The sequence below is a fragment of the Bos grunniens genome, chromosome 21 (assembly GCF_055505025.1).
Source record: "Bos grunniens cultivar Pamir isolate PY7600 chromosome 21, Bosgru_T2T1.0, whole genome shotgun sequence".
NCBI lineage: Eukaryota > Metazoa > Chordata > Mammalia > Artiodactyla > Bovidae > Bos > Bos grunniens.
This window is the reverse complement of record NC_141185.1, coordinates 58,874,889-58,882,459: the sequence shown is the minus strand read 5'-3', so window position 1 is coordinate 58,882,459 and position 7,571 is coordinate 58,874,889. Positions and strand designations below refer to the sequence as shown.

General features: G+C 41.2%; 1 long non-coding RNA gene across 2 annotated transcripts in view; it reads right to left on the bottom strand.

Moving 5' to 3' along the window:
• Positions 1–564: 564 nt before the first annotated feature.
• The window catches only part of LOC147349784 (uncharacterized), a 177,154-nt gene continuing 170,147 nt past the window's right edge, over positions 565–7,571 (bottom strand). For both annotated transcript variants that reach the window (XR_015150513.1, XR_015150514.1), the window contains 2 exons: positions 4,148–4,467; positions 565–3,345 (listed from right to left, as the gene is read on the bottom strand). This is a non-coding gene — a long non-coding RNA (uncharacterized LOC147349784). The remainder of the gene's footprint in view (positions 3,346–4,147; positions 4,468–7,571) is intronic.

The window sequence follows — 7,571 nt, the reverse complement described above, 5'->3', positions numbered from 1 at the left end:
GTACTGAGACTCCACTGATTGCTCAGCCCTTTACCTGCATTCCTTTTTTTAGACATTCACTGCAGAAGCACGATATAAAACTGTTTAAAACTGGACATTTTTTGGCTTGTGTGCTTCCAAGATTTTGTAAATGAGACTATATTTGTTTATCAGAAAACTATTATTTCAGAAAGCTAAATATTAATCCAAGTTCAAACATGATTAGTCATCCCATTTATATCTTATCTCTGCAACCTTGCTAGTGCCCTTAAAGGATTATTAATTGTACCCTGTTCTTATCATGGGTGCAATCTACTAGAACATATATCTCTTATTAAACTGTAAGTTTCTTGAGGGAAGAGCCATGTTTGTGTCTTATTGTAATGTTGGGCACAGTAGAGCTTCAGGGAGCATCCATAGGGACAAGTGATCTTGATGATAGGAAAAGGCTGTGTTTTCTAAATATTCCACAATTAATAATCACATAAGTAGCAAGGAAAACAAGTATTATTTTTTTTAAAAAGCAACCTTGACAGTGCCTAATAAGAAATATAAAGAAGAACACAGTCAAATAAGCCAAATGTCTCCATTAGATTATTACTTTCATTAACAATGTTGATATTAAATTACAACATAAAGAACTCATGCATGATTTAAAAACTCAAAACCACCAAAGTAAAAAGTAAAAGCTTCTCTCTTAACAAAGCCCACCAAAACTCAAGTGCAACTAGTATATATAATTTCTTATGACTTCTTTCAGAAACCATGAACATTCATGGAGGTAGCCATTTATGCAATATAAGCACATATATATATATGTGTATGTGTGTTTATATTTATACATAATAGTAGATATAAAATATATGTGAAATACATATGCATATGTTTATATGTAAACCTAATGAAAAATGTCATATGTATATAAGAAATCATATATACCACAGTCCCTTTGATTTTTCAACTTAATATGCCTAGGTATCTTTCTACTCATAATTTAACAATATTCTATTGACAGATACTCTGTTATCAAAATTATTTTTTCCAAGCATCTTTGCAAAAAGATGTGTATCTATGGCACACAAATGTAAATTGCATATGGAAGATTATACGTATGGATATGCTACGTTTGTGTGTGTGTGTGTAACTTATATAACTTCTAGAAAAGTATTTATTTTGAACTTGGAGACGCATTAATACATTTTTCTCCAGAAAGTCTGGAGAAGGTGGTAAGCCTGCCTCCGACCTCTCTAGCTCTGGGGAGAAACCAATCTTAGCATTTATTTCATCAAAGAGATGAAAAATGGTATTCTGTTATCACTTCAATTTGCAATTTTTAAAACTATAAGTAAAATTGAGACACTAAATATATTTTTATATATATTTCTCTAAATTGTTTTCTATTTTTTAGTCAATTTGTTTGAGCTTTTATTAATGACAAAAATAGACCTTTGTCAAATGATGAACACATTCTTTCCTAGGTTGGCTTTGATAGTCAGCCTTTTAAAAGTTGCAGTATTAGTTTTTGTTGTCATCCAGAATATTTTTAGTCAAGAATATCTCCCATATTTTATCATATCTGAATTTTGTGTTTATTAGGAACATTTACCCACTCCAGGATGAAAACCAAGTTCACACATCCTTTATTCTAAATGGTTTATTTACTGATTTATGAATCCTGATTTTAAAACCTTTTAATCTTATGTATGTTTATATATTTGCTATATGGGATTCCCAGGTGGCTCAGTGGTAAGGAATCTGCCTGCCAGTGTAGAAGACAGTGGTTTAATCCTGGGTTGGGAAGATCTCCTGGAAGCCAAAAATGTCAACCCACTCCAGTATTCTTGCCTGGAAAGTCTCATGGACAGAGAGGCCTGGTGGAGCCTGGCAGGCTGCAGTCCATGGGGTCCCAAAGAGTCAGACGTGGCTGAGCAACTGAGCACGCAGCAACACACAGCATACATTTGATATACAGAAAGTTTGGCAAAGTCAGGAATCTTAGGTTGGCTCATCTTTCTGTTTTGCTTTTCCATATAATTACCTGGTCTCCTCCCTCCGCCCACAACCCTGACCCTCAAATGCCCACAGGTCCTCTCCTAAGAGAACGGTTTGAGGGAGTAGCCTTGTAACTTTGGTTGCCGCATCTGGCATTTACCCTCTTGGCTCACTGAAGTTCCACCATCAAGGCTGGTGTCTCAGTGATGTATCTTCCTCTAGCAGGGACACAGTAAGGAGTTCTGAGGACTTACTTCAGAGAAACCATGCATCAGAGAAAGCCTGGATTGTTTCCTTCCCTCTGGAGTTTTCACTCCTCATAAAGGCAAGTGGTGAAAGACTTGGCCTTCTCCCTTAACTGTGAAGAGGGCTGGAAGGAACTGCCTTGAGATCTCCCACAGTGCCTCTTTGTGTGCAGCTCTGTGGCTTCCTGGCTCCAGAGGATGCCAAGCAGCCTGGGAAGCTCTGGCGCTTCCTCCACCGTCTCCTGCCCCCTTCACTTAGTGATGTGGATTTTTGGACGCTTCCGGCCAGCAGCCCTTTCCACCGGGTGAGCGCTGCTGACAGAAATTTGTCCCTGCTTATTTGTTTTCATTCTTCTCCTATGGCGACGTTGGAGGGTGGGAGTGGGAAACGTTTGAGATCTGGTTTTACTCCCCTATCTTAAATAACAGGAAGTTCAAACTATTGTAATCATTTTTAAATCATCCACTGTCATGGGAAAATGGCTAAAATAAATAGCCCACAGTGCTCGTTTCAGTAAAGAAAATGGTGTCTTTTGAGAAAAGATCATTAAAATCCAAGAAAAAGTTCAAAAGGAAATTTTGATCAATGTTATTAATTGATCCATACTAATATAGGAGAACTTCTTACTGAAATCTTCCTTGGAAGCAACAGTTCTTATCAAATTCTTCCAAAGCCACTTAAACTTGAAAGGATATAACATTAATCCTTTTTGCCCCTGCTTCCTATCACTGGCAGAAACAAAATTTTAAAAAAATTATGAATCTAGAATACTAACAACAGTGGAATCCATGTATTTTCCCCCCATGGCAATTCAACAGCTGTTCTATGGGAACCAAGCACATTTACCATTGAAACAATATGGGAAATTAATAACTCTGAGCACAACTTAGATCACTGCTTTACCTATGAGTTTCCAGGCTCAAATCTGATTTTAAATATAGGTAAACAGGCTTGAAACAAATGTCACAGACTTGTATTGCTCTAGGGATGCATTGAAAACTTTGAATATTCCAGCTTTACATTCTCCATAACCCAGGCAGATTCAAATAATCATCATTGGAATTCTCTTCTTTTCCCACTTCTCAACATTCTGGATTTTTCTTCACATTTTCACAAAGCCGATACAATCTGGAAAAAAATAAAAACAGCATACATGAATCTCTTTCCAACATTTGGGTTATGGCTCTTAAGAGAAGCTTCATGTTTTTGACTCACAGAAGATCTGTGGAAAATGCCCTCCAGGATAAATTTTCTTCTGCGCCTACAAAGATGAAAGACGCCTACCAGAGGAATAACATTTGCCTCAAGCTTTCACACTGTTATATCCAGCTTCCTTACTTGTGCACCATTCCAGTTAACTATAGTCAGGTCCACCAAGCAGAATCACCACCCATGACCTTGTCTGCCATTTAGAAAATGACTTCCCAAACCACAGAGGGTTAATTTGCAACACACCTTTCCCTACAAGGGTTTGTTTCTCTTTCTGAAGAGTCCAAGGTGGTGATAACCAGGGCAATATCTTTTCTGACACTGATATTTCTGTTTTAAAAAATATAACAAAAAGTCAAACTCAAAACACAGAATTTTTTTCCCCCCCGAACTTTCCACAGAAGGTCTCAAACTACAGCCCTGGGCCTGTGGATTCCTCAGAAGCTACCAGATTGTGTAATGTACTATCGCAGGCCGTCATGTAAGAGCCCTGCTCCAGTCACATCCAATAAGTAATCTGGCATGCAGAAAAGTTAACTAAATTAGTGGCCGATTGGGACACTTGGTGACCTACTCTTTAGGAACTAAGTCCTCTGAACTTTTCCATTCGGCTTTGCCTTCATACTTTAATAGGGACCGAATCCCCATTAACAATTGAGCGGCGACAATAAGTGCCATCAGGAAAAGGAAATTCAATTTTCGTGGGGGATGACAGCCTTACCTTTTCGCGCTTAATTGGCCGTATTGTCTCCAAAAGTTAATTGGTTACTTAGTCCAGGTAGTTAGTAAAATGTTTAGCTGCGTCAAAAAGCTCAGGCTCCCACTGTTAATGGGGCATGAAATGGAATGTTTGATACTGCAAATAAAATCAGTGATATTCAAGGATGTTATGGTAGGTAATGCGTTGAAACTGCCATTTAATGGGTCCTGGAAGATTAGGGTAGTGTCAGCCGGAACCGCCCGGGCTCTTTTCTGACATTGTTAGTTGCCTCTTCATTTACTTAACGGCTGTCTGCACTGATTACATAGGCATAAAACTCCCTACAAAAAAACAACAGAGACACGCTCTATTAGCAGTCCAATTAGAACTATTTGCATATTACAGTTCATTTCTGCTTAAGTGAATCCCTAATACAACTTTAGGAAAAAAAATTCTATTGTGTCATTTGAAAGAAAGAGAAAAGAAAAGACTTAAAGGTGATCTCTCTCTTCCTCTTCCTTTCCTTGTCTCACCTTATCCTTTTTCCTTTTCTCTCACTTTCTCCCTTCCACCTCTAATATTTATTATCTATCTTGGGTAGAAAGGAGAAAATGAAAACTTTAAACTTGAGACAGTTTTGTCGATGTTCCTGAAGATGAAGACATACTTGTGGTCATTCAGTTCTACAAAAATGCAGAGTGGTGTCATGCCAGGGGAATGCTTCATTTAGAGAAATGAGTCGACTTTTGAGAGATGTCTCCAGTTTGTTTTACATCCGCTATTGCTTTGAATTTTCAAGCAAGCAGTTCATATCTGTAACATCATCCCTGGTGAGTCAGAGCCCTTTATAATGGCCTCGGTGTCACCTACCTACACAATCATGGAGAAGAGAAATGGGGTTCCAGTGTCTGCCTCTGCACCTCTCAAGGTTCCAAATATAGTAAATTTGGTGGGTGTTCAACTGCACATGAGGTTAACACATGAAACTGATTCCTTTTTTCACAGGTGAAGACAGTGATTAACCTGGCTGAAGCCAGACTAGAGATCTTACTTTTTCAGAAGTGTCTCTTCTTTTCCAAAAGGTTGTTCTAAGTAACAGCCATCAAGTGATGCTATTACTTAGAAAGGCATTGAGTGCTCAGTTGCTCAGTCATGTCTGACTCTCTGAGGCCCCATGGACTGTAGCCCACCAGCCCATGGGGTTTTCCAGGCAAGAATACTGTAGTGCGTTGCCATTTCCTACTCCAAGGGATCTTCCCAACCCAGGGATTGAACCCATGTCTCTCATGTCTCCTCCATTGGCAGGAGCACCACTTGACCACTAGCGACACTTGGGAAGCCCATCTCTAGGACACCAATGAATTAAAAACAGCGTACTTTCTTAAGTGGATGCTGTGAGAATGCATGGAGTGTTTTAAGAGAGCAAGTACAGCTTACAGCAAATGTTTTTAAGATGCTCCATAGGCGTTCATATTATTCCCAACTCTCCTTAAGTCCTACGAGTTAACAGGAGACAGAGAGACTGTAGGGATGGCTCTTAGGCAGCCAAGGAGCTATTTTTTGGAATTGGAAAAGGGCCTCCTGCGCTTTAGGAGATACACAGTGACTGGGGGCTGGGTGTGACAGTGGGCCCAGTGCGTATGAGAAAAGGCATCTCCCTGGCCGGGGGCGAGGATGAAGACGCCAGGTTAGGAAGGTTAAAAGCACTCAGGATCTTACATAAGTCACTACTGCTGACCCCTACTGCTGGCTCTGCAACCTCTTGCTGAACATTTTATTCAGAATGAATAAATAGCTCCTCCAAGTATATAAATTCAGGGAGCACAGGACTAGAAACCACTCTCAAAGCATCTGGACTTGACAGCAGAGGAGCAAAGAGCCTGAGAGGGAGAGAACACTTTCCTTTGGGGAATGACTGTGACCGTGAACTTCATCAGGCTGACAGCCTATCTTTAGATAAAGCCCTGGGTCCCCTCCCTGGGTTCAGTGCATGGCCCTGAATTTTCCCAGACCTAAGATCAGTGAAGGCCACCACATCTGACCATTGATTTGCCTCCTCACCCTGAACAGATTCGAACATGACGCGTGAATGGGAATGAATTGCAGCCATTTGGTTGATACTGGGGATGGCTTCTTACAAGAGCCCAGGAACACCTTCCGATGTCCACATGCCAATGTAAATACCTTCAGTGTGTTTTCAGAGCCTCCACCACCCTATTCTCTTTTGCCTGCCACCCTCATTTCAGAGGTCAGCCCACCACATCTACAATTATTCAGATTCACCAGTTGATCACAACAAACAGGGGAACAAGGAGGGGGAATACTGAAGGTGATGAAAAAACTCTTCAAGAAATAGCGATTTCTAAGGAGTCCTTTTTCTGTTGTTTTTCGTTTCACCTCTCATCTGCTATTTTAAGTGCAACACGTCCACAATTGTATGGAAACGCGCAAAGGCGAGACAGCAACAATAAGAGCCAGGCAAGCCCAGAGCAGTGTAAACAAACCGAACAAAAAAGCCTATCAGAGGGGAAGGTAGAATCCTCGATCTGTCATTTTCAATTCTTTTCACCCCATGAGTGGCGACGCAGTGTGAAGCGTGTTGGCGCTGGCTGCCATAGGTATTGTTTGGATGCCCCGTTGGGTCCTCCGTGCCCTCCCTCCTGCTTCTCTGCCGCTCTCATTAACGCCGCCGCCAGATGAGCACCGGCAGAGGCGGAGGCTGACATGCCGGCCTGTTGCCTCGGCGCGTGGCCCTGCCAGCGGTGGCGAGACCGTGCCAGGGACCGGGAGCCAGGCAGCCCGGAGACACGCACTTTCGCCCCTGGAAGCAGGCTTTGCACCCCGCCAGGAAAACGGCTCTCAGGAAAAGCACTGTCTGCTAGTAAAATGGACTAAATCAGTAAACAGTGATTAAGGCTCTGGCTCCGGCTGACTGTTGTCACCACCTCAGACACATGGCTGCTTCTCCTTACATGCACGCACGCACACACACACACACACACACACACACACACAGAAACCAAAGGGGGAAGGGAGGAATCCTCAGGATGGCCAAAGCTGAGGGAGTGAAGTGAGAAGTTAGGCAGAGAGAAGGATTTGTGTTCCTTCAAAGTGAGATGCTTTCTTATCCTGAAAAATAAAATGAATATTTTAGGATCTTCATTTCCCTCCCTTTTGTTCTCTCTCTCTTTTTTTTTTTTTCATTTTGGATGTGTGATGAGAATTGCCTTTCTAAATAAAATATCAAGTCACAAATGTAAGCCGGCATTTGTCCAATTCCACATCCCCTCCTTTTTTGTCTGGTTGGATCCTACTCATAATGCAATCTCAATTTCTCAGATAGGTGGGATAAATCAGAGGTAGCCTTTAAAAATGCTGATGTGTGCTGTTTAGTAGAAGCATGTCATTTCATTGAGTTGCCTTAAGCCAGAAGAATAAATTCCAA